Raw genomic sequence first — 26727 nt, forward strand, 5'->3', positions numbered from 1 at the left:
GACCTTTACATGAAAAAAAAACTGTACGGGAAGACAGAGGTTGTAATACATTCAGCAAATATAACTGAGGACGTTTGGTGCCAACACTACCCTGACATGGAGAAGTTGCCACAAGAGAAGAACTTGTCGTCGGCTGCATCAAAAAAATCAGAAGAATGATCACAGAGAAAAAGTTACTTTTTTTAACACATTGAATTCTCATAAACCTACGAAGACACTGGCAGCAAGTAAATTGTCATTGTACTTTCTATATTTCTCTCTTTCTTTCGTCCTATACAATAGTTCTATTAACGAATTCAGTAAGTTAACTTGGTAACTTTGGGATGTGCAAATTTCAAGTTAAGCTGTGTAAGTATGTCACTTCTTTACTACCTTTGAATACAACTTTACATTAAAGAAGAAATAGCGCGTCATAACCTACCATGTCGTTAGTAATTAGTCTGTTTACAAAACAGTTACAAAAATATGAAAGAAGATTTTGTTTACGACGAGGACTTTCGTTCTTATATAGTTTATAAACTCTGTATCTCTTTCAGGGTTTAGTCTAAAATACAAAGGTTGTTTTTCCTTTTAAAGTCTGAGGAGAACCAGTACTACAATCTCCACACCATAATGAACAGATGTCTGTCTTATGACTGAGTTGAACACCGATTCAAGCCTGGAGTCGACAAGTACGTGTATTTAGAGGATTGTAATTCCATAAGCAGGCCTAGAAAAGTATGCACACTTCATAAATTTGTGTGCTTCAATATCTTGTGGATTAATTAAATTGTAAACGCCTTTGTCCTGTTCCTTGTTTGAGTTGTTCCCATTGCAGGATCTATACAAATAACAAAGTAGTACGACCGTCGTGTGTATTTGTCCGTTTGAACACGCTAAACTCTGAAATTAGTAGACGAATTTTCATGGAATTTTGGCAGGCAATTTGAGCGTAGTTTAGAGCAAAGTATAGGCTGTATTTCATCAAACTCGCAACATGAAAAAAGAAAGATAAAGAAATTGAAAATTTTACCTAGAGTCGTCTACTCAGAATTCCGGATGTTTAACCATTACGACGTAGTTCACCCAAGAGCCAATAGGGGACACTGCTAGTTTCGTTGCGGACAAAAGAACCAATAGATGTTAGTTTTTTCTAACTTACAAGGGATCACATGAAATTCTGATTCTTGTCATTTCTTATATTTCTAATATTTACGGTACGGGGAGATCAGAATTCAAAAATTCCTCTTACACACAAATTCGATACTTCTCTCAAAAATTTTAGAGAAAATTAACTTTGAAGTTTTCCATCTAAGATTAATGTACTACAATACGGTAGACGTATTTACATAAACGGTTTGGATCTGTGGTATAGTGTTCACTCTCTGTATAGAGACCCTGGGGTGGATTCCTGGTCGAATCAAAATTGTAAACAAAGGCAAATTCTCTATAAGAATTTCCTTGACGTGTACAATACATAAAACACCGAAACTGGTAATCGCGGGACCTAGTCCCATTTCGGTTAATATTTTTTCTTCTCTTCCGTCGAGGTAGAATACGTACTTCGTTTACATATAAAATTCATCAAATACACTCCTGGAAATTGAAATAAGAACACCGTGAATTCATTGTCCCAGGAAGGGAAAACTTTATTGACACATTCCTGGGGTCAGATACATCACATGATCACACTGACAGAACCACAGGCACATAGACACAGGCAACAGAGCATGCACAATGTCGGCACTAGTACAGTGTATATCCACCTTTCGCAGTAATGCATTCTGCTACTCTCCCATGGAGACGATCGTAGAGATGTTGGATGTAGTCCTGTGGAACGGCTTGCCATGCCATTTCCATCTGGCGCCTCAGTTGGACCAGCGTTCGTGCTGGACATGCAGACCGCGTGAGACGACGCTTCATCCAGTTCCAAACATGCTCAATGGGGGACAGATCCGGAGATCTTGCTGGCCAGGGTAGTTGACTTACACCTTCTAGAGCACGTTGGGTGGCACGGGATACATGCGGACGTGCATTGTCCTGTTGGAACAGCAAGTTCCCTTGCCGGTCTAGGAATGGTAGAACGATGGGTTCGATGACGGTTTGGATGTACCGTGTACCATTCAGTATCCCCTCGACGATCACCAGAGGTGTACGGCCAGTGTAGGAGATCGCTCCCCACACCATGATGCCGGGTGTTAGCCCTGTGTGCCCCAGTCGTATGCAGTCCTGATTGTGGCGCTCACCTGCACGGCGCCGAACACGCATACGACCATCATTGGCACCAAGGCAGAAGCGACTCTCATCGCTGAAGATGACACGTCTCCATTCGTCCCTCCATTCACGCCTGTCGCGACACCACTGGAGGCGGGCTGCACGATGTTGGGGCGTGAGCGGAAGACGGCCTAATGGTGTGCGGGACCGTAGCCCAGCTTCATGGAGACGGTTGCGAATGGTCCTCGCCGATACCCCAGGAGCAACAGTGTCCCTAATTTGCTGGGAAGTGGCGGTGCGGTCCCCTACGGCACTGCCTAGGATCCTACGGTCTTGGTGTGCATCCGTGCGTCGCTGCGGTCCGGTCCCAGGTCGACGGGCACGTGCACCTTCCGCCGTCCACTGGCGACAACATCGATGTACTGTGGAGACCTCACGCCCCACGTGTTGAGCAATTCGGCGGTACGTCCACCCGGCCTCCCGCATGCCCACTATACGCCCTCGCTCAAAGTCCGTCAACTGCACATACGGTTCACGTCCACGCTGTCGCGGCATGCTACCAGTGTTAAAGACTGCGATGGAGCTCCGTATGCCACGGCAAACTGGCTGACACTGACGGCGGCGGTGCACAAATGCTGCGCAGCTAGCGCCATTCGACGGCCAACACCGCGGTTCCTGGTGTGTCCGCTGTGCCGTGCGTGTGATCATTGCTTGTACAGCCCTCTCGCAGTGTCCGGAGCAAGTATGGTGGGTCTGACACACCGGTGTCAATGTGTTCTTTTTTCCATTTCCAAGAGTGTATATGCTAATTATCACATCTAATTGTTATTTTTATGAAAAGTACATGTCTTCTTATTTAAAGCTATGTATTTAGGTATTCATTGCAAACGAAACTTCTTAATTGCGAATCTCTCATTTAAGATCATTACTCAAGAAAAGTTAAAATGAAATACAATTTATATTCCTATTGTCCCTTCGTATTTTACATTTCTACTAAATGCTCAAAGAGTATGCAACTTTCTTTAAAGGAACTGAGTTTCGAACCCAAGGCCCTCATGCATTTTACCAATAGCCCCACTGCTTTGTCTAAAAAAACACCATCTTCGATAATCGCTTAAAATGGTCGGAAAACTTCAAAGTCGATTGCCGGTCTTAATTTTGAGAGTTACTTCGAACTCTCTGGAAGCTGTATATTTCAGTTCTGAACCATACCTACTATAAATATACGCAATTACGAAAATTAGATTACCCTGGGTTCTCCTTGTCAGTGACCGCCAATGTCCCGAAGTTTGCTTTAGTGACACCAATACGCGTGGCAGTTTTTATCATTAAGAACACAAACATCAGACTTAATTTTCTAGTATATATGAATTTACAGATATTGTCTTGCTTATTAAAAGCTTAGCTACATTGCTTTGATTATTTCGATAGGGCTCATTTATACTATTGGCCATTAAAATTGCTACAGCACGAAGATGATGTGCTACAGATGCGAAATTTAACCGACAGGAAGGAGATGCTGTGATATGCAAATAATTAGCTTTCCAGAGCATTCCCAAGGTTTGCACCGGTGGCGACACCTACATCGTGCTGACATGACGAAAGTTTCCAACCGAGTTGACCGCAGTTGCCTGGTGAAACGTTGTAGTGATGACTCGTGTAAGGAGGAGAAATGCCTACCATCACGTTTCCGACTTTGATGAAGGTCGGATTGTAGCAAATCGCAATTGCGGTGTATCGTACCGTGACATTACTGCTCGAGTTGGTCGAGATCCAATGACTGTTAGCAGAATATGGAATGGGTGGGTTCAGGAGGGTAATACGGAACGCCGTGCTGGGTCCCAACGACCTCGGATCACTGTCAGTCGAGATGACAGGCATCTTAACCGCATGGCTGTAACGGATCGAGCAGCCACGTCTCAATCCCTGAGTCAACAGATGGGGTCGTTTGCAAGACAACAACCATCTGCACGAACAGTTCGATGACGTTTGCAGCAGCACGGACTATCATCTTGAAAGCCATTGCTGCGATTACTCTTGACGCTGCATGACAGACAGGGGCGCCTGCGTTGGTGTACTCAACGACGAACGTGGGTGCAAGAACGGCAAAACGTCATTTTTGCAGATGAATACAGGTTCTGTTTACAGCATCATTATGGTCGCACACGTGTTTGGTGACACCGCGGTGAACGCACATTGGAAGCGTGTATTTGTCATGGCCATGCTGGTCTATCACACAGCGTGATGGTATGGGGTGCCTTCGGTTACACGCCTCGGTCACCTCTTGTTCGCATTGACGGCACTTTGAAGAGTGGACGTTATATTTCAAATGTGTTACGACACGTGGATCTACCCTTCATACGATGCCTGCGAAACCCTACATTTCAGCAGGATATTGCAAGACCGCATGTTGCAGGTCCTGTAAGGGCTTTTCTGCAAACAGAAAATATTCTACTGCTGCCCTGGCCAGCACATTCTCCAGATCTCTCACCAATTGAAAACGTCTGGTCAATGGTGGCCGAGCAACTGGTTCGTCACAATACGCCAGTCACTACTCTTGATGAACTGCGGTATCGTGTTGAAGCTGCATGGGCAGCTGTACCTGTACACGCCATCCAAGCTCTGTTTGACTCAATGTCCAGGCGTATCAAAGCCGTTATAAAGGCCAAACGTGGTTTTTCTGGGTGCTGATTTCTCAGGATCTATGCACCCAAATTGCGTGAAAATGCAATCACAAGTCAGTTGTAGTATAATATATTTGTCCAATGAATATCAGTTTATCATCTGCATTTCTTCTTGGTATAGCAATTTTAATGGCGAGTAGTGTATAGTCCTTTCCTAATAAAGTTGGTTTTTACCTCAGTGGCACGAAGTCTGCGTCATTGACAGAGTCATGCACTGCAATCTTATCATGACAAATACAAACTAACGTGAAATTTACTTGGGTAGGATACATGGATTTTCTAATTTCACTTGGTGTATTAATATCTTAAAGTGAAACCTTAGCCTTTATCGACAGGTTTCGGTAGGTTTTATTTGTTTTCTTTGCTAGGATAAAGTTTGTTTTTGTGATTCGGGTGCCTACTGATTATATTTTCGATTCGTTTTGTTTATGAATAAAAATACTTGAATAATTGTACAGTCTTTCTGAATACACCAAAACGGCTATATTAATCGGAATATGTGCTCTCAAAAATCCAGTAAGTTCATGGGGAGAGCTTTACTGTAATTTGGGAACGTCAGGCTTTATCTCGCTGTTTGCAAACTCTTCCGAAAGCGAAGCATATCGTAACTCTGACAACGTCAAGCATTATCTCGTTCCTCAGAACTCTTCACTCATAGAGGCTTAAAGATACTTCTCTCAAACGCAGCATTATAGAAGCAGAAATTATCATTGGACGTGGAACAGGCGAGTAAGTCAAATATCTCGAATTGCTCTGATTCCTAACAATTTTCCATTTCACTTTAAAATATACCTGTCTCATTGCGCTTACATTATCGATTTAAACCAAACGGGGAATCTGTGGGATCACCTCGATGGGGCTGTACGCTCCATGGATGCGCAACCCGGAAACCTTGCGAGGCGGCCACACTATTGAGACGGCATGGCTCCACAGGCGTGTGTGTACCTTCCAGAACGCCACTGGTTCTGTTTCAGCACGTCTCGAGATGCAAAAGTCGATTACTCAGGCTTCTGACAGGTGGTCAAATTAATGAGACTCGACAGTGTCTAATTTGGAGAAATTTCGCACTAAGACTGTACCCGAACACCTGTACCTCGAAATCTAATTCGTTTCATCGAGTACTCTTAAGTTCACTGTCTGTTTCAATTCCAACACTCTTGATAATAACGGAGTAATTTTGTCGTATGTAGTAAATGTCAGTATCAAAACTCACTGATCTTATATTCAGCTACCATAATGAGTCAAGTAGGAAAGCCATAGTAATCACAATGCTATGCTTCATAGTGGTTGCTCGCGTGAAAGCCCTGGCAGTGCACTTCCCCTAACTATGCCGTTTCAGATTGTTGTTCAGCCATACTAGACTAGGTTCCTTACAGCACGTAAATAGTACGGTCGATCCTTGAAAATAGGCATTATTGCTTTCACAAACTGTCATAGGTATATCCTTTATAAATCTTAACATCAATGCTGACGAGCTGCTTATTTCAGTTCTTAACTTTTTCGGAAGTGTTTCACTGTTACAACAGTACTATTGTGAATAAAATCTTTACCCGGCTTTCTGACACAGTACCCCTAATTGGCCTGTGTACAAAATTTAAGATTCTTTTGATTAACTATAATTATCCTATTTCCTTATAGAGAAAATTATTTTCTTACTAAAATACTTTAATACTCATGTTCGCAAATGAATAGCATTAACTGTGAGCATTAAATGGTTTCAGATAATTACACAGCCATTTTCGCACCTGGAATAATAACAGAAAATTGTGCTAAGGTAGAGTACCTGAAGGTATTACACGAACCGCAATATTACAATCAAAAAGTCAGTTGCACACCGTGTATAAAAATCTGCATAGCTTAAGCTCATAAAATGAGGCTAAGACACAACGTCTATATCACTTTGAATGCTCATGTAAGAGATGGGTCTCAATAAAATACTGGCACATACCACTGAGATAAAGTAAACATACTCAAGACCTCAGAAATCGACAGTGGCGTCAGTACCACAAACAATACAAAAATTCAACAAGCCATTCTTTCTTTCTTTCTTTCTTTACTGAGCGTTGTCCCGCAGTTACACAGGGTCGGCCATGGTTAATCGGATGTGGCGAATGTAAGCCATGGAATAGTGCGAATGTGTTGCAAATGTCTGAGAGGCGTGTAACTGAGGCGGAACGTGGGAACGAGCTCGGTATTCACCTAGGGGGATGTGGAAAACCACCTAAAATCCACATCCAGGCTGTCTGGCACACCGGCCCTTCGTGGTTCATCCGCTGGGCGGATTCGATCCGCGGCCGGCGCGCCTACTCGAGTCCAGGAATCAGCGCGTTAGCACTCTCAGCTAACCTGGCGGGTACAAAATGCAACAAGCCACTATATTACGCAATGTCGTAACAGTGTGCATTGATCTATATAGTACTTTGCACAACACATCGTTTCAATTGTAACTTGTCTTCCAAACCATACTGTGGATGAAAAGTATTCCCCCTTGCGAATATGGACAACTAGCAGCTGTATAATGAAATGATAACAATGAAAATTTGTACTGGCTTGGGACTCCAAACCGGATTTCCTGCTCAAGTTAATCGAGCCATTTATTCAGTTTGTTTATTTATTTTATTGCAGAGGCCATCTAACACTTGACCGAACATGCTGAGCTTCCGTCCTGGTGAACCATTCTGCTATCCGAGCACGAGTCACGGCCAGACCCAAACTTCCATATGTCGCCAACCGCGTCTACAACATTTACGCGTGCAACCATTATGTACATTCCCATATAGGGGAGACATTTTACTTGAAAGTCACATGCCCGGTGGAGACGGATAAATACGATATTGCAGTGCCAATGTCTTCCTGAATTACAATGCCAAGTCCCTTTGGACATGCATACATGTCCCAAGGAAAAGGCGCTGCGGTGACTGCAACCATTATGGAATATATGAAATGTATTTGCAGTTTCGGATATGGACAACCAAGAATATTTCATCGTAAATCCGAGTAACACAGTCACTTAATGTCGTACATACCGTACTGTGTACAGGAATGCTAATGGGTCCAGCAGTATATGGCCATTCACAGCTGTAAGTAGACTTATCGGCTCACACAGACACACATGGTAGAGGAGACTTGCCAACAGATGGGGCACGAGTACACATAGTTACAGTAAACAAGAGCAGTGGCAACCAATATGCTGTGTTCTCTTTCTATAATAAGATTTCATACTGTAGTTGCTGCTCCAACCATGTACAAAATTTTGATATCAATTAAATTATACTCATATCTACCTAACAACGTAAGACAATACGGAAGTGAAGAAAAAGATACGCAAAACTAACGCATATGAGTTGAATATGTAAAGTATGTTCCGTCCGTCGGTAATTGATACAAATGCATGAAATGTTGAATTAAGGAAAGGGGCATGCCATAAGCAGCTAAACGGGAGGCAACGTAGACGAGGCTATAAAGTGAATGCAATGGCAACACTCCACAAGTGAAGATGAAGTTAAATGAGATATGGTAACGGCAGCAAACGTCCAGCCAACACAACCCGTACATACAATCGGCAGAATATCAGGAATTATCAGGAAATCTACTAGTATTGAGATTCAGTCCTGTCAAGTTCAACGGTGTAAGAAAAGATATCATTACTCGATGATGCATCGAATTGTGCATTTGTCTTTAAAACAAGGTGAGATCAAAAAAAGAGATCACAACCTTAAATCAGATTGCCATTTTAATGGCTACAGAGTTACTGGCGACTCCAATATCTACAATCAACTTAGTAAACTAAAAGTTTAAAACAGTACGAATAACGCTTTACCCTCTAGCAGAAGCCACAGTACTAAAACCAGAGTTGTTGCGATGCCAAATAATTGTCAAGTATCAAATAAAACTGAACATTGTTTTCGAAAATCTAATGTTAGGATGGCATTCCAAAGGACAAATACATAGAGAACGCGTCTTCGTTACTAAATCTGGCCAAAGAAAAGTTCGATGGATCTGGTGTGTGTGTCTGTGTTAGGATGCGGCTCCACACGGCAACTACATTGGCAAACGCTTCTTCGACACTCCGGACCAAGTGTGTGTGTGTGTGTGTGTGTGTGTGTGTGTGTTTGTGTGATGTGTGTATAATGTTTGTGTAAGGTGAACTGCAGTGACTGGGATCACTTTTATGCTGGCTATACGGGTCATTCTTTTGAAACTCGTTGTAAACGGCGTACGTATTCTCAGTATATGACGGGTATTGCAATGCGCTTACTTGCTGAGCAGGGCTGTCAAGCATATACAGAGGTATTATAAGTAGCACCCTGAGACAGTAAACTGGGCTTCATGGGGGAACTACAGATTTTCTGTACCAATAAGAGAGCTCTTGTCTTACGTTCAACGATCAACGCGATTTCAGTCAGCGATATTTGTTTAATATATTATTCGCGCCGTTTCGTAAATATATTTTTTTCTCTTATCACAGTACTTAGGAATGGGTTATTATTCTGCTGAACGTCCACAAGGTGTGTGTCGTCTGAAAGTTTGCACCCAATGAGCATAGACTTTAGGCTGTGATGTGCTTGGCTATGGAGTGTTGGCATTGCACTCATTTTGCAGCCTAGCCAACGTTGCCATTTATTGCATACCTCGTTCTTTATTGATTTCATCTATTTGTTTAACATACCGACGGCTAAAAGATCCTTTACAAGCTCACTCTCTTGACTTCTATATTATGTTACGACGTTAGGCAGATACTATTTATTCTATAGTACTCGTATTTTTGTTTGTTGTATTTCGTTACGCATATTATATGTTCTTATTTGTTGTATTTATATGTGCTTGTGCGTCAACTATCGGCATGTTGACTTTGTCTTGTGGGCATAGCCGATTACTCTGCTTACAACTCTGAATGGTTCACAACTTACAAAGTCCGCTAGCATTTGTGTACAGAATATAATTTGTTTGATAAACTGATAGTGTAGCATATTTGGTTTGTATTCTGCATTATTTTACTTGCTTTTCATTTTTATGTGTTATTTTGTATTGACGTCTCTGCTTATTTCGTCTGTCTTGAATGCTTGATATTTTAACTCAGCGGCAAATGACATTACTTTGTTCAGATCCGTCTCTTACATGAGCCTTCACTGCGATGCAGACGTCGTGCCTTACATTCTACCAGCAGACGCTACACATATTTTTATAATCGATATGTGTCCGACATTTTAATTGTCTTATTGAGATTTTTGTAATCCCTTCTGTTACTCTACACAGTACAGTGAAAACTTTACGACTGTGTCAACAGAAAAAATTTCCAAATGAGAATCTGCACAATCCCGCTCTCTTAGGAAGGCACTAACCGTTCTTTCTCTCTTTGTACCTCTCCTCGTAATAAAGGTGGACCGTATACGCACGTCTACCTGCACGCACTTATAAAAGCGGGCATTGAAGTTCCTGTGTCCATCTGCATAAATAGAAAGCGAGCCATTAGTATTACAGATTTGAAATATTTCCACAAAAAAATTTAAAATGTTTACTGCAATTCCACAGTTTATTGAACAATAGTACCTAACTTTGAGAAACAGTACCTAACTTAGGCTAAACAAACATACTGAAATATTGTTTACAAATACTGATAAGATATAAGCGTGGTTACCAGCAAGTTCTTGGCACCCCGAGGACGAAAACACTACCTCGTAAAATAAGAAAGACACCGTATTTGGGGACACAGCGAACGGTTTAAATGCGGTCATTCAAGTTTACCTAAACCGCGTTGCCTCAATGTCAGTATGATTGCCTTAAATAGGACGCTGTCCGTTGCTATCGCCCACCATTTAGAGCTCCTGTTCTATTTCTCTAATGACATCGTCGTCAATGTTAAACCATTTTAATTATTTTTAACGGTCACTCATTAATATCAAATCATGACTGAAACACCTGAGGTAATTAGGATCTCAGTACTAACGCTTAATTTTGTACTTTCCGTCTTCCATTGTTGTTTTAACCATCAAAAGTTGAGTCGTTCATTCGCACGCTTTTTTTCTTTTTTTTTTTTTCTCCCACTGATCATCTGCAGTCATCCCTGTCAACGTCGCTGCTCCAGATACTGCTATCATGTTTCTCCTACGTATATCAGTCACATGTTTATATACGCCAGTGTCGTCTTTCGAACCGACTATACGCTTGAAGCTGTAAAACCAGGAAACTGTGAATCCTTTATGACCCTTCAGTACTGCCGTAAAATGGCCGTTTTCCTACCGATATCGCTCAGATCCTACTAAAGGACCGAAGAAATGGGGTGAGAACGAACTGAACGACATGAAAGAACGCAGCGTTCCTTGTAAATCTTCGACATAAGATGAATAAGTAAGGATGAGTTATTTAGAAGTCCCATTATTAGTAACAGACACTCTGGAGAAACGCATCTGATGGAGGCGTATACCATACTTAGGTGTATACCATTCTGCCTCGTCACTGGTGGGCTTTCATCTCAGATTAGTCTCTGAACGTCCTCTCTTTTATACACAGTAATAATCATGCTAAAGAAAATTGTAACGAAATGCAGGAATATCTCCAGGGAGTCTATACTCGATGCTGTCAGGACAACATGAAGACATGCAATGTAGACCGCATTAATAGACAGGGAGATCCGTTAGTTTATGATAAGTCACTGCTGAACCAAAAGCTGCAAGCAGTTACTACCAATCCATCTGAGAGAATATGCGTAAAGAGTGATTTAAATTGAAGCGGCCACATAAAACCAAGAGGCAGGGGCTTGCGAATGACTGAATCTCCAGGAAGTATCTTCTGTCCACCAATCAGTTATCTCATAAAACCTCGTTTGACCGATACTTGAGTATTACTCGTCAATGTGGGTCCCCATGACAGATAGGGTTGATAGAGGAAAATTGAGAAAATCCGCTACGGTCGCAGGTTCGAATCCTGCCTCGGGAATGGATGTGTGTGTTGTCACATCCACTCTCTCGTGTGGTGGAGCGCTGCAGCAACGGTGACTGGTAAGCCTCCGTCGGCTGAGTTTATGCATCTGATTTTACTCTCATAGCCTTATGTTTGTTACACTCCTGGGATTATAAGGTAATGCAAAATTAACCTCACGGTGATGCATAAGCATCTACTGTAGTGTTTATCACTGTTTGGATGTGCATCAGTGTGACGCATCTGTCCCCTAGAACTTAGAACTACTTAAACCTAACTAACCTAAGGACATCACACACATCCATGCCCGAGGCAGGATTCGAACCTGCGACCGTAGCAGTCCTGCTGTTCCGGACTGCAGCGCCTAGAACCTCACGGCCACCGCGGCCGGCACACAAAAACAACAAAAATATCCAAATTAATAGCACGAAATTTCATCAGCATTGATATCTAGAAAGAGTTTAGAAAACGTACTCGATAACATTAAAGGTGAAAGAAATGTTCTTTGGCAAACGACGTAGCGCTGCACTATGGGCAACAAATTCTTCAAGCGATAGAGACACAGTTGTAACAGACCTATTGACAATGGGTTTTAAGCTAAGCAAGGGAGTTTGACAAACAAAAGGCGGACCGTACTGAAATTAGATTACAGGTCGTAAGACAATACCCAGAAAATTACAATTTATGATATTAATCTATACTGATATTTCATAAAACTATCTGAGTTATTAACTATTTACATTTTGTGGAGTGCACTTCTCTTTGATTTGGTTTAGCCCCTAGAAAAAGCTATCAAAAATTATCAGCATAAAATCTACATCGGCAAATAATATAACACGTCATAGCCTCTAACTTAGAACAGACAGAGGCTTGAAAGCTGGGAATCTACAGGGTGTTTCAAAAATGACCGGTGTATTTGAAACGGCAATAAAAACTAAACGAGCAGCGATAGAAATACACCGTTTGTTGCAATATGCTTGGGACAACAGTACATTTTCAGGCGGACAAACTTTATTGAAAATTGTAACTACTGTAATTTCGAAAGTCTGTCTGCCTGAAAATGTAGGCGGACAAACTTTGTTGAAAATTGTAACTACTGTAATTTCGAAAGTTTGTCTGCCTGAAAATGTACTGTTGTCCCAAGCATATTGCAACAAACGGTGTATTTCTATCGCTGCTCGTTTAGTTTGTATTGCCGTTTCAAATACACCGGTCATTTTTGAAACACCCTGTAGTATAACTATATTGAATAAAAGCTTCGTAAGGTAATGCAACTGTGTAGAACAGTACTGCTAACGTAGGGCTGGCTCCCAAAGCCCGAAAGACACCCCTGTGCGATGGAAGAAAATGACAAAACTCCAGTAAGCATACAGAAACGAAGCGAAATGCGGTTGATGATGTAGAGACTTTCGCTTACAGTATATTTGAAATACCGGGTTGGAGGGAAAATCAACGAAAATGAATATAAATGTTGTATTTTTATCTGTTTTATGTGCATTGCAATTAGAGAGAAAGTTACACCAAATGTGTTTCGATTCCATTGACAAAGCATGATCGGTAGAGTCCTGGAGACGTTCCATTCACAATAACGTTACTTAATTTTGATTCTTGTACACTAACTCCAAAATGACACTCATATATGTATAAAATCACCACTCATAAAAAACTGAAATTAATATGTACAATTGTTTTTCTCCTGATTCATTGATATGCATATTTACTCTCCGTATCTCACGGTTGGTTTGAAAATACTTTATAAATTGAACGTGTTCATTCATTGCTCCTCACAAAAAGTAAATACTTAAACGTATTTTACTGATATGCTGGGAAAGACTGCTTTGCACTCAAAAGGATTAAAAATAGTTCGATCTTTCGAATGTGTTGCACATTCTATGTACGATGTTTTAGTTTAAAGTTATAACCTTTGAGAGCAACAAAGGCAGAAACGAATTTTCGTAACCAAACGTGAGAGCCGCTATGGAATATATATTTCCTCATGCGTGGGAAATATGACACCGTTTCAGAAGAGGTTCTTTCTGGATAAAGTACACATTAGAGGTGAAGTCCCTCTTGATTTGTTGTCTTTGGACAACCATTACGCACTTTTTCTCTTTATTAATTAAAGGTACCTTCTCCTGTTCTAGTCAATGAAGCAAGACTTCTACAGATGGCTGGTCTATATCTTCAAACAGATTTTCGTAATAAAATATCTATTTGAAATTATCACAGATGTTAACCTATAAAGACGAGTTCCATATCGTTCCATAATGCTGGCTTGTGTGGCAGTGCTCAATTTGTATTTAGCTCGACTGACAGCAACTGTCCGTAAGGAGAGCACGAAAGATGGCCTGACGTCCGTGATCAGAACTTCACCGAAGTCTTGAAGTAACTGCAAAATTCTCCACACTGTATCGTAAAGAGAGATCATTTGACATTATTGATACTGGTCTGACCTTTAAGGGGGGGGGGGGGGGGGGGGGGAGAGTTACGTCAGTATTTGTCTCATCTTTGGTATTATTCAAAATCAGAAGTCATGTTCCCCATTCTTCCTTCTCGCTTTTCATAGAAAAAACCACAGGTAAGACGTCACAGAAAGGACTCACACCGAACCATATCGAAAGGGAAATTATGTGTCTATCGTTAGCAAGTGTGTTGGTACACTGAATTATGGATACACTAAAAGCTGAGAGCGATTTTGTGCTTACCGTATTATGTGTAATGTGTAATCACGGGATGTTATTAATTTTACTAGTATTATTCATCTTCATACACTGAAGGATCAGAACATTATGACAATTGTGACTCTTCAAGCTTTCGTGGCCGATGTAAATAGTTTTCACGTGTTTGCCGCCGGATCAACATACTTGGAAAGACATGGGATTTTATTACAACAAAAAAAAAATACCAAAGTTAAAAAAATGTCCGACAGATGGCGCTTCATTTGCTCAGAATATCAATAATTAGCAATACAAAGTAAAACGAAGCAAAGATGTTGTTCCTTACAGAAAATGCTCAATATGTCCACCATAATTCCTCAACAATATCTGTAGTCGAGGAATGATCTTGTGAACAGCACTGTGAAGCATGTCCGGAGTTATGGTGAAGCATTGGCGTCGGATCTAGTCTCTCAGCATCCCTAGAGATTTCGGTCGATCGCGATACACTTGCGACTTCAGGTAACCCCAAAGCCAATAATCGCACGGACTGAGGTCTGGGGACCTGGGAGGCCAAGCATGACGAAAGTGGCGGCTCAGCACACGACCATCACCAAACGACGCGCGCAAGAGATCTTTCACGCGTCTAGCAATATGGGGTGGTTCTAATAAAACACCATGTCATTCCAAGCATGTGTATCGATTTTTACGTCTCTATCTACATTATTCCGTGGTTTACTAGTTTTCAAATTTATACTGATTTTTGGATCACCCTGTACATTAATTTGAATAGATTTTAAGTATCATGGACGTAAAATTTCGTATGAATATGAAAAAGATATGTGTAGTATGATGAATATATTTGGAATTATCTGTGGAACTATCAACGGGACTTTAAAGGAAAAAGCAGAGAACCAAGCACAACTAGCAGGCACGTTACAAATTCTGTTATATGGATTGTGAATCTTGGGTGTTGAATAAAGGCAAGACGAGCAAATACGTGGAACAGAAATGAGATTTATTAGGCGGGCTGAGGAATGTAAAAGAATACATAAGTCGAGAAATGAAGAACTCCGAAAGAATTAGGAAATTTTGGTGAAGAAGGGAATACTGGATGAAAATAAAAAGCTCACCAGATTAAAAACGCTTAACGCGGAGTGAGAAAAAACGCATCTGGATCAGGAAACTGCGATCTACCTACTACAACGTAATACACCAGATGCGAAATACATTTGACAAACAAGGAGAATACTTGACAGCGGATACGAAGAGATTGTAAGAGCTTGAATGTACTGAATATATCACTCGACTGTTCTCGCACACTTGCACCAGTACCAACACCTACAATTTTTACCAGCAGAGACAAGGTCATGGAGATCTTAAGAATGACCAACAGAAAACACCTTCTCATCCCGCAAGAATATCTACACTCCATCAAAGCATAACAGCAATGAAACGGGTCATCAGTGATGAGACCAACCTGGCAAACCACACACTTTCAGATAAACAGATCACATAATATGATATTGAATATGATCCCAGCGTGACAATTGTAACACACTGAAGCCTCTCATTCTCCACACCACTATGTAACTATGGCCCAATCACATCTCCTCCCAACTGTTTTCGCCATAATTAGTGATCCTCCCTTTCCTTTCCCGAACTCTGTCTTTCATTCATCTCTCACGTACTTCATAGCTTCTCACTCCACTAACATATCTGTGGAGCCCCCCCCCCCCCCCCCCCCCCACACACACACACCACACATACATACGCTCATATACACACGTGAATACTAAAGTGCGCTGAGAGCGATGTATTTACAGAACTGGCAGTACTCACAAAAATCACGAGAAAGACAATGGCGAGTGTAAAAAAAAGTGAATACACTGTGATATTTGTATGAAGACTACTTCTGTGAAGTTTAACAAAAGTGAGGCGCAAAATACGTGTATACGTATATATAAGATCCTGAAAGTTGAAATATCTCTCAGCTTGAAAATGCTACAAAATTTATTCGACTTCCACATCCAGTAATGACGAGGAAGAACCTGTTTACAGCAGAACATGTAAAAAATGTTATTATCACCGTTGGTGTACTGAAAGCTAAAGACGAACAAATAAGAGGGAAAATGTAGTTATTGACCACATGTGCAATGATGATGCTCTGTAAATAGAAGTGAAACGCGATTAGTCTTAAACTGCAGTTGTGAAAGACTTCGAAATTCCAAAAGTCTCTTCCTAATTCACAACATAAACTGAAGAGACATCCAGTACTATCTACTTACAAAAGAGAGCATCACTGCTTGCTCTGTAAATTTAGAGGAGTAATTTAAGATGGTGAGGAGTAAAACTGTACAACGTCAACACACATGTGATTAAGTTAGTAGCAGTGGTAGTAGCTTTAATCATCCATAGATCTCGTTTTACAAGGATATAGGACATGTAAGAGTATTTACAAATTTAGGTCAATCTAAAATAGACTAATTCGTATACACATATATTTAACGACTTCTAGTTAGAGATAATCATTAGATTTACTCCTGGTCAACATCACTTTTTTTATAAATAACGTATTAAGTAATGTAATGCCGCATTGTCCACTCATAACTCGCCATCATTCACTGCACATACTATACACACATTGTTTCAAACACTTCACTAACTATACCCACGCACACCCACCCACCCACACACTCGTGATCTCTGGGCCATTTTCTGTACAGCAACTTCCCATTTGCTATCCTGAAAAACTGAGTTAGCATCCATCCATAGACAGTAAGATGTTGAGCCCAGAAAGAGGAAGAGGTGTTAGTATTGTGCTATGCATAGCTTGGGAGTAAGTATTTCTAGAAAGCAAAAATTTAGCTAAATAATTCTTCAATGTATAAAATGTATTGCATAAAGGGTAATTTTTCGCTACCTTTTTAAATAATTGTGTTTTTGCAGTATTTTTAATCTCTTTTGGTAATTTATTGCACAGTTTCATTTCTTGGCAGAAAATGCTGTTTTGAGTGTTATGTTTATTTATTCTTGGTAAATGTAAGTTGAATCTATCTCTTGTTGCATGGTGAAGGACTGAGCTGTTTGTGCAGTAATTACCAATGTTATTTTTGATGTGTACTAACGTGTTCACATGAAGCAGTTAAAATCCCCAGTGTTCTGAACAGATCTTTACAATGGGCTCGACTAGTATTTTTGGTTATTATTCTTGTGGCTCTTTACTGCAGTTTGAAAATTGTGTTCATATTTTGTGCATTGGTTCTCCAAAAAAGAATGCCATAGCTAAGAATTGAATGCTTTTCTGGTACAAGTCTTACTTGCCGGGTGAGTGGGTGCAAAACTCAAACCACTGTACTCGCGTTTGGTAGAAGCGGGTTTCATATCCCTGGCCAGCTGTGCGTATTTTGGTTTTAATGATTATTACTAAACTGATTACCGTGGAATCTGGAATATTAGTTTAAAATGGACATGACGATTTCCTTCCTGATCCTTCTCTCATTCCAGATTATGCGGTATTCTACTGCTCGACTGAACGGCAAGACTTCAAAATTTGTATCTTAAGGGTGAATATAAATTTTAATAGGAAATCTTCAGGTTATAAAATTTTCTGTGTAAGTTATAAAAACGAAATTTAAATGTTATTCAATTACTGTGTATTGGGAACTCTGTTTCTTTATACCGATAAGCAGAGAATTGCAATCGAATAATACGGATTGATGATTCTCATTGATTCTTCTTCCAATATCAACGTATCAACATTTTCTGCACGGTATTGAAACTCGTTTAAATGATTTATTGCTGCATAAAATTGACCTTTTTCCTTTCTTGTTTGTACGATTGTGCAGTTTCCATTATAGATAATTATCAAGTGCTTTGCAAAAGATTTATCGGCAGCTTATTATGCCGTACACGTCCCTCTGCTACTGTGCATAAATTGCGCCCACCGTTATTATGTCCATGAATGCAAGTTTCGTAATTATTATAAAACAGGCAACGCTCGCACCGTTACAACGGTAGCTCGACACGGTTTTCAGTATTCCACGTCCTGTAACACTATACAACACTTGATTCATAGCCAATATGTAAACAGAACTGAAAATGATCATACATTACTAATTATAGTCAGTGTTGTTGCGGAAATCTAAGTAAGTGTGGAATGCGTTAAAATGTAGTGCGGACAGCGTCTACGTGTCCGGAATACTAATCAAAAGGAAAGGAGATATTTTTTTCAGAATTATTTATTTTAAAGAATACATGATATCCACTCTTCGTCATTCTGTTATTACAGCGATCGTGCCTCCCGGCGAATGAAATTGATCACGCGAGAAACTCATCAAGTTTCAGCTCATCGAAATATCGTTAACAGACGGCTTGATGGAAGAAAATACATAACGAATCCTCCTCGGGCACACTCAGAGCACTTAAACAATAGAGTGGCGTCACACACAGGCCCTAACGTTTTCCGAGGTGAAGAAATTGTAGTACAATTACGATTAGATTCAACAGTCAAAAGCGCATTATGGAATACGAAGAATACTTGGCACAAACGTTAATACGCAGTGATAACAATCCTCGTCGAACGAAACCATTAAAATAAGTAGTTTTGTGTTGGCGTCTTAGCATTACGTTCAAGTTTACAAGAAAATAACATAATTAGCAGGTACAGGAACTAAAATATATCCCTACTAAAAGGTTTTCAGATATACTGTATTAGAAAATAACAGCGTTAGTTCTACATGGATTTAGATTAGGTAAGTTCCGCAGTTAAAATGAGTAGGTTGATATAGTCGGAAAAAAATTGTACTCAGCTAAACAGAACTAAGGGACACCTTTTCAGCACAATATTAGACATACAGAACACCATTAGCTCTCACGGTTTACAGTGATTACTCTAGGGAACAGAGTTCACAGCATAAAACTTTTACAATGTTGAAGTTCTTTTGTATAGAAGACGAAGCAAAGAAATTGTCACAAACTAGAACTAAGAATTTGAAGTATCAAACTGTGTCTCACTTAACCAAAGTGAAATGAGTAAACATCAGAAAAACGAGAAACAGTTCATGAAACAATACGCTCTGATCCCCGCTGGTCCTCGATATGCTTTAAACGATATGGGTAAAAGTGTGTTTGAAAACGGAAAGATAATGCGTGCTGTTCAAATTTTGCGTCCTGCTTCTTTATTATAACCCAACGGTACGAATTGCGCAGCTTCTATCACGTATTTAACGAGACAAAATAGGCACGCCTTTTTCCGAGATACGATTACAAATTACTGAAATGCAGAATGGGCAACTGAGAGATACGAACAAAGGGCCAGATGCTAATCAGTATAGCTAACATTTTTTTTTTTTTTTTTTTTACCCCTGTCGACGAGGACGAAACCGTAGTCTGCTATTATGTCAGTTAGTAAACATACAACTGCGACTTGGTAATACTCTGATGTTGATCCGAAAGAGAAGTTCTGTCTCACAACTTCTCCGTAACTATCAGATCCATGAGATGTAGGTGTTCCTGCGCTAAACAAGGGCCACCAGACTCAAGCTGCAATTCTCTTGTTTTTTTACTTCCGATAGATCACAATGCATTTGAGTTGTTCCCAGGTAATGATATAAATAAAAAATAATATTATGTGGGTCAAAACTATATCTGTCAACCGATGTGATCTTCGACTGTAGATTCAGAGAACACAAGATTTGTAGACGGTGAGAGACGTAACATGCAACGTGTAGCTTAAGCTCTAAGAAGTGCTTGAACTTCTATCGTAGTAATCGAAATTTCAATTAACGGTATTATTTATGTTCACTCGAACATGTGCTATGGAAATCGAAGGAAATCTGGCCTCCGTGTTTGGTTCCTGGTGAACCATAGTCAAAGCGTTCTCTTCCTGTTTCCCCTATCCTGTTGCTGCTCATCTTAGATCTCATCTAATAGTCAGTACACTGTCGCTGTGTAAGTTTTCAAATTGAATAACTTGTATGTACTTAACTTTATCTCTTCCAGGCAGTAGTCCTAAACCTATTGCTGTCTTTCAATTTACAATTGCGTAACAACAATCCTGTGTATGTTCTCCATTTTGCAAATTCTTTATTGAAAATGTGATGGTCTCTGCTTGTAATGTTGGTAACTTATTTATCGTTATATTTGATGAAGAAGACAATAACATGAATATTTACTCAGCATATCAAAATTATTATTATTTTTATTTTGTTTACTATCTTCCGCCAGAGCGACCTATTCACTACAGTGAGAAATGACATACCATGTGTACCGTTTTCAGTAACATGTTACAACCAGGGTAAGCAGGATGTCCATATGTTCTGTTCATACAAGTAGCATGGCTGTACGGCTATAGTTCTAGTGTGTAGTGGTGTGATTATGGTGAAGGATTTGGTATGGTACCCATGATTCTTGGGAAATTTCGCCAACATTACTATGCTCTAACTTGTTTTCACTAAGACTGAAAAACGGATCACAGCTCTGTGTTTACCAGTCACGCTGCGTGGTGTAAATCCTAACTCGTATCGTTGTTCCGAAAATTGTAAGTTGTATAAATTGCCAATGACGAGATAAAAGTCTGCAGGAAAGTTGATTATTGTCACCTCCAGTTACCATTATACATTATCTCATAAATTGTAATCTAAGTAGCATAAGTTACAGTTTTACATCATCCTTTCGTAGATTATCCAGTGATTAATCCAGCTAACTAAAGTGGACTTCACTAGAAACGAGAAGGCACTCATTTGGCTTTAAAAAAAAGCAACATTATACGTATGGGGAAGCTGGAAACAGTATTACCATTTTCTTCATAACGGGTACCACAGCTATAATCGACACCGTCTTTATTTAAAATATTCTCATCTGAAAGAAGCTATGACGAAGGAGATAACAAACCTTCAGCAGATTGAGAGGGTTTTTTCTTTATGGGGAATGTTCTTGTATTATTAATTGCTTCAGTAACATACGATCACAATGAAACTGAGAGAGCAAGTGATGGATGAGGAAAATAGCGTTGTGGCATCATGTGACTATCGGGAATGAGAAACGTCGAGGAAGTAATACTATAATTGAATTAATACTAAAACTTTCTTCTTGATCCTCAATCTCCTGACTGGTTTGAGCTATAACGCACAATACAGAGTAATCGAGGCAATGCCTGACCAACTACGCCAGTGGTAGTGAACCTGTTTTAACTACAACCCACTTTTTTATCTCTATTAGTTGTAAAATTTTCTGACCAACCACCTTTTAAACGGTATTGTGATTTATAAAGTAGCGCAGTAGCTATATAAAATTTATAAAGAAAAGTGGCACCTAGTTAACGTATGTAATAACAATTACTTACCAAATACTTTATGTCAAAATTTTATGAAAACTTACAAAGGATTTTTAATCCCCTAGCGCTTACAGACCCAGATGAAAGCTCGAACGGCCAGTAGCAGGCGATAGGGACCTGCTTGACTACCACTTAACTACTTCAGTAGAAGAAAAGCTATGTATCAGAAATTTCTTTATCGATGTTAAACGTATTGTGATTATATGTGTGTATAAAAGTCAGTGATAGCCATTTATCGGTATTGAACTTCCATGTTATTAATCAGGGCATGTCTGAGGCGTAATTTCACCTTCACAGAATACTGACTGATTGTCATACAACCTTTAAAAATATGAGAGACCATCATATTATTACAAGTTCGTGAATTGAAAATTCAGTTATCCTGTAGCCTCGGATACCACAACGTTCCAGACTGTTGACAGCTAGGACGGCGAACTAATTATCACCTGAAAATGAAGACAAATAAATGGAACGCTGAACATCAAAGATTTTTGTGCGTTAATGCTATAAAACATTTGTTCTTCGTATCATCATAACAACAAAATAGTTAGTCTTCCTCTGTAATTCAACGAGTTTTTTTTTTTTTTATCAATGTACCAATCAAAGGCAAGAGTTACATGCAAATACGTGTTGTAGTAAACCATTTCGAACAAACTAAGTGTTAACGATAAACGTAGGGTAAGCCATGTCACTGTTTGCGCAGCATTTCAGGCGAGCTGTCGCTCTACCTACAAACGTCTCGATGTCCTTTTTGTGACGCGTTTCGCTGCAAACGATAACAAGTCTCAGTCGTTACCTACTCCTTTTAATGTCTCCCACACATCTTTACTACATTGTTCTTTAGTATACTAGCAGATGCAAATGTTAGAGCGTCAGATACTGAGCAGACATACTCACCCTTTTCTGAAATACCACAATTCGTAAGTATGTAGGCGACAGTTCATAACGCGTATTCAGTTTAAGGAGCGGGACACATTGTTTATCCTGAATTTGTACCGTTGACAGACGTACCGGAAAGGCTGATTCATTATCAAGATAAATAAACATTCGCAATTATATGTAATAATTAATGCTTCTTGCACTCCCTCATCAGGTAAATATTGAAATACATGCTTTACGGACACACATGCAGAGTGATAATTTAAAAAGTCATTACTCAGATCGAATATACTCCCAGCTTAATATGTACCATAAAGACTGGGAGAAACGTTTTCGATTACGTTAGCTGATCATTACAGTTTTTGAGTTTCCATTAGGCTATGCATACTTCACAAATGAACAAAAACTCGAGAAAACTTTTCTGAGTTTTTTTCAACAGGAACACGTGATCGCCGGTGGCTCGGTACAGCGTAACTCCAATTCTTTCAACTTCCTACCTCTATTGATATTTTTATCTCCCTCGCACTGAATGTATCGGCACAACGGTGCGTATTTCGACGGCATGCCCTGCCTGTCTTCTTTGGAAACAAGGTAGTTAAACTGAGACACTGTACTTTTTGTTGATAACAGTAACGCCTGCTTTAATTTTCGCCCTCCAGCTGTTATTCAGTACTTTCCCGTTGTATCTCAACAATGTTTTGAGGCAGTGTTAGTTAACACTGATGCAGATCAATATGGATGAAGAATTTTCTGAGATGCACCTGGATGCAGTGGAAGAGCCGTACAACGGCACTATACTGTCTTTCTCCCGCAGTGATGTCATAGTGTTGAGTATTTTGTTTGGGAGATTTTGGCGACTATACGATAGACGCTTTGTCGCAAGCAACTTCTTGAGTGCGAGGTCACAAAAGGCCAATGATACTTACGGCATTCGACCCTCCTAATAATGTCTTCCAAGCAGCGAAAATATTGGCTGCTAATGGCCTCGAGGGGACGATAATGCAGGAATCTAATAGTGAGCACCATATGAAGTTAAGGAGGGTAGCTGAACTGCTTCAACGATGAGTAACAATGATACAGTGTTGATTGTGTTGGTTCAGACCAGAGTAACAGAAATAATAAACAAAAGAAATATTGCATTACACCTACAACAACAGTTGCCGAAGTTGACATTTTGTCAGAAAAGAACACAAGGAATTTCACAGAGTGAGAAAGAAGTGGAAGAGAAAAAGAGTTCCTGCAAGATGAGTCAGTGGAATATGTGGTGTCGCATACACTGCACACTGCGGAAAAATTACGTATGGAGTACAGTTATGAAGATATGTGTTTAACACGTAGTTCACTACCCTTCTCGGACAGGGAGCTACAAATCTTGTCTCCAGTGAAATGTAGCAAAGGACGATACTTGTCCATAGAGTTGGTAATAAACATAATTACTGTCAATGAAGATCTCCGCAGCCTATTAAGAGAAAAAGAAAAAATCAGACATCGAATAAGGCCGCAGCTATACTATCGTGTAGTGCGTAGGAGACACTACTGATATTCAAGGGAGGACAGGCACATGTGTTGCAAAACTGGTGTTTGCTCATTTCAAGTATGATCGTCGATATAACTTACAGGATGTGCATGATAGTGTCTTACTACATTATGCATACGAAACTGTGCGCGACCTAGAAGATAACAGTGGTCTGAAGGGAAGCAGTGGATAGTTGCATAGCGTATACAATCGTACAGAATTAGAAAACGTAAAATACCAAAATTTCAAACGCAGCGTCAACTTGACGATCCACAGTAAACTGTGGATTCAGCCTGTATATGTGTACATGAAATTAACAAACTTATCCCATCACTCAGTAAGAAATTTGTTTTCAACTCCGACTTGTTGGGAGTAGAAAAGAAATGTATATGAAACGAATCTTGGAAATTAGAGATACCAAGAGAGCTGTATCTAGATCAACTAACATCAGTACTTTAACGCATTCGTATACAATTATGCCAATTGTTAATATGGATGGTGAACTGGCTGGAAAGTTATTTATTGTGCTACGAGAAGTTGGAAGTTTATGCCTTCTATGAGAACTACAACTATCGTACGAGCACTGCTCTTGGCCAGTAGCTGGTAAAATAATTTCCTTTTGCTTTATTTCTGGTCTCCTTACGAAAATAGTAATCCTTTAGAGCAAACTATTCCTCCTAAAAAGTGTGTGACATTTTAATTCATACCATCTGGAACACTTGTACAAATTCAGCCTCTAGATGCTTGTTTTCCTCCTTGCGTGTGTAACATATTATCGCACTATCTGCTGCTACACTTTAAAGGATAACAAGTTTCACCATAAGCTCCACAACAGACTATTTCGCATTCGGTTAGCCGGTCATGGTAGCCCAGCGGTTCTAGGTGCTTCAGCCCGGAACCGCGCGACTGCTACGGTCGCAGGTTCGAATCCTGCCTCGGGCATGGATGTGTGTGATGTCCTTCGGTTAATTAGGTTTAAGTAGTTAGCTCTGTGGGACTGATGACCTCAGATGTTAAGCCCCATAGTGCTAAGAGCCATTCGAAACATTTTTTCGCATTCGGTTAATACCACCTTATTCAATCAGTTCTCATCACCCCATTAAACCAATACGATTCTGTATGCATTCTTCAAGAGTGGATAACGTCCTGCATGGTTTGTATCTCTCAAGGAGTTTGCCTTCGATCTTGATGGTGCTAAGCTTTGTTATCAGCATGGTGCGCTATTTTACATTCTTTGCTCATCATGAAAATAAATGGTTTGATTTTAATATTTTTTACTTGTCTACGATGTCCATTTTGTGAAATGTAATACGTACATTGCATAGAACGTTGATCTCTGCACCTCCATGACATTTTCTGTCACCCTCCTGATGTATATGATGATTCAGCAGCAGCTAATATTTCTCCTCCAGAATGAGATTTTCACTCTGCAGCGGAGTGTGCGCTGATATGAATCTTCCTGGCTTATTAAAACTGTGTGCCGGACCGAGACTCGAACTCGGGACCTATGCCTTTCGCGGGCAAGTGCTCTACCAACTGCGCTACCCAAGCACGAATGACGCCCTGTGGCTCAGCCATGTCTCCGCAATATCCTTTCTTTCAGGAGTGCTGGTTCTGCAAGGTTGGCAGGAGAGCTTCTGTAAAGTTTGGAAAGTAAGGAGACGAGTTACTGGCAGAAGGAAAGCTGTGAGGAGTGGGCGTGAGTCGTTCTTGGGTAGCTCAGTTGGTAGAGCACTTGCCCGAGAAAGGCAAAGGTCTCGAGTTCTAGTCCCGGTCCGGCACACAGTTTTAATCTACAGGAAGTTAGAATATTTTTCTCCTGTCATAAATGTTAACACATTTTCAAATAAGCGTTACTAAAGATTGAACTTATGACCTAGCACTCGACGGGTTTCTACTCAGCTAGTTGGGATAACAAATAGACTAGTACATAATGAGCCACTGGAGACTGCTGGTTCATCAAAAGACTCCTCAACAACCTCCAAAATGTTGGCTGTTGTTGTCGATTTAATCCTCTATAATGTAAACTTTTACAGTAGAAAATTCTTTTCTCCTATGCTGCAGCAATAGTTGTGTTAAGGCAACCGACTGAACATGCTGTACATATTATGTGCACACTTGCACGGTGGAGCTTTGAAGCAGAGGCTACTGTAATCAGGTCACAGCTTATTAGGTGTAATTGTCCTAAGTTATAGAAGACAGATTATTCCATGCACTGCGTGGTAGGAAGGAAGAGAGCACGAGGAAGGCGTGTACTCACCGTGACGCTTCAGGGCGTCGGCCGCAGCGGCATGTTGTCGTACGCTCGGCTGGTGTTGCTGCTCGGTCCGGGGTCAAGTGTCTCCTGGCAAACACTGTCTCAGAACTCCCGGCCTCAAGGACGCGTCGAATTCTCCAGGTATAATGACTATGTTCTTTGTGATTGTATTTACGTGCCCTCCTTTTGGGATTCTCGGTGTACGAATGTGACCACTAATTACGAAATAGGTTAGTAAAGACGATCGTGGACTGTTCCATATTATCATCTACTGGAATCGGAGTTACCAC

The 26727-nt window shown here is 40.3% G+C and overlaps 1 long non-coding RNA gene across 1 annotated transcript in view; it reads right to left on the reverse strand.

Moving 5' to 3' along the window:
• The window catches only part of LOC126354518 (uncharacterized), a 1203959-nt gene extending 1177463 nt beyond the window's left edge, over positions 1 to 26496 (reverse strand). The window contains exon 1 of the long non-coding RNA XR_007565348.1: positions 26441 to 26496. This is a non-coding gene — a long non-coding RNA (uncharacterized LOC126354518). The remainder of the gene's footprint in view (positions 1 to 26440) is intronic.
• Positions 26497 to 26727: the final 231 nt, after the last annotated feature.

Source organism: Schistocerca gregaria, chromosome 3 (genome assembly GCF_023897955.1).
Source record: "Schistocerca gregaria isolate iqSchGreg1 chromosome 3, iqSchGreg1.2, whole genome shotgun sequence".
Lineage (NCBI taxonomy): Eukaryota > Metazoa > Arthropoda > Insecta > Orthoptera > Acrididae > Schistocerca > Schistocerca gregaria.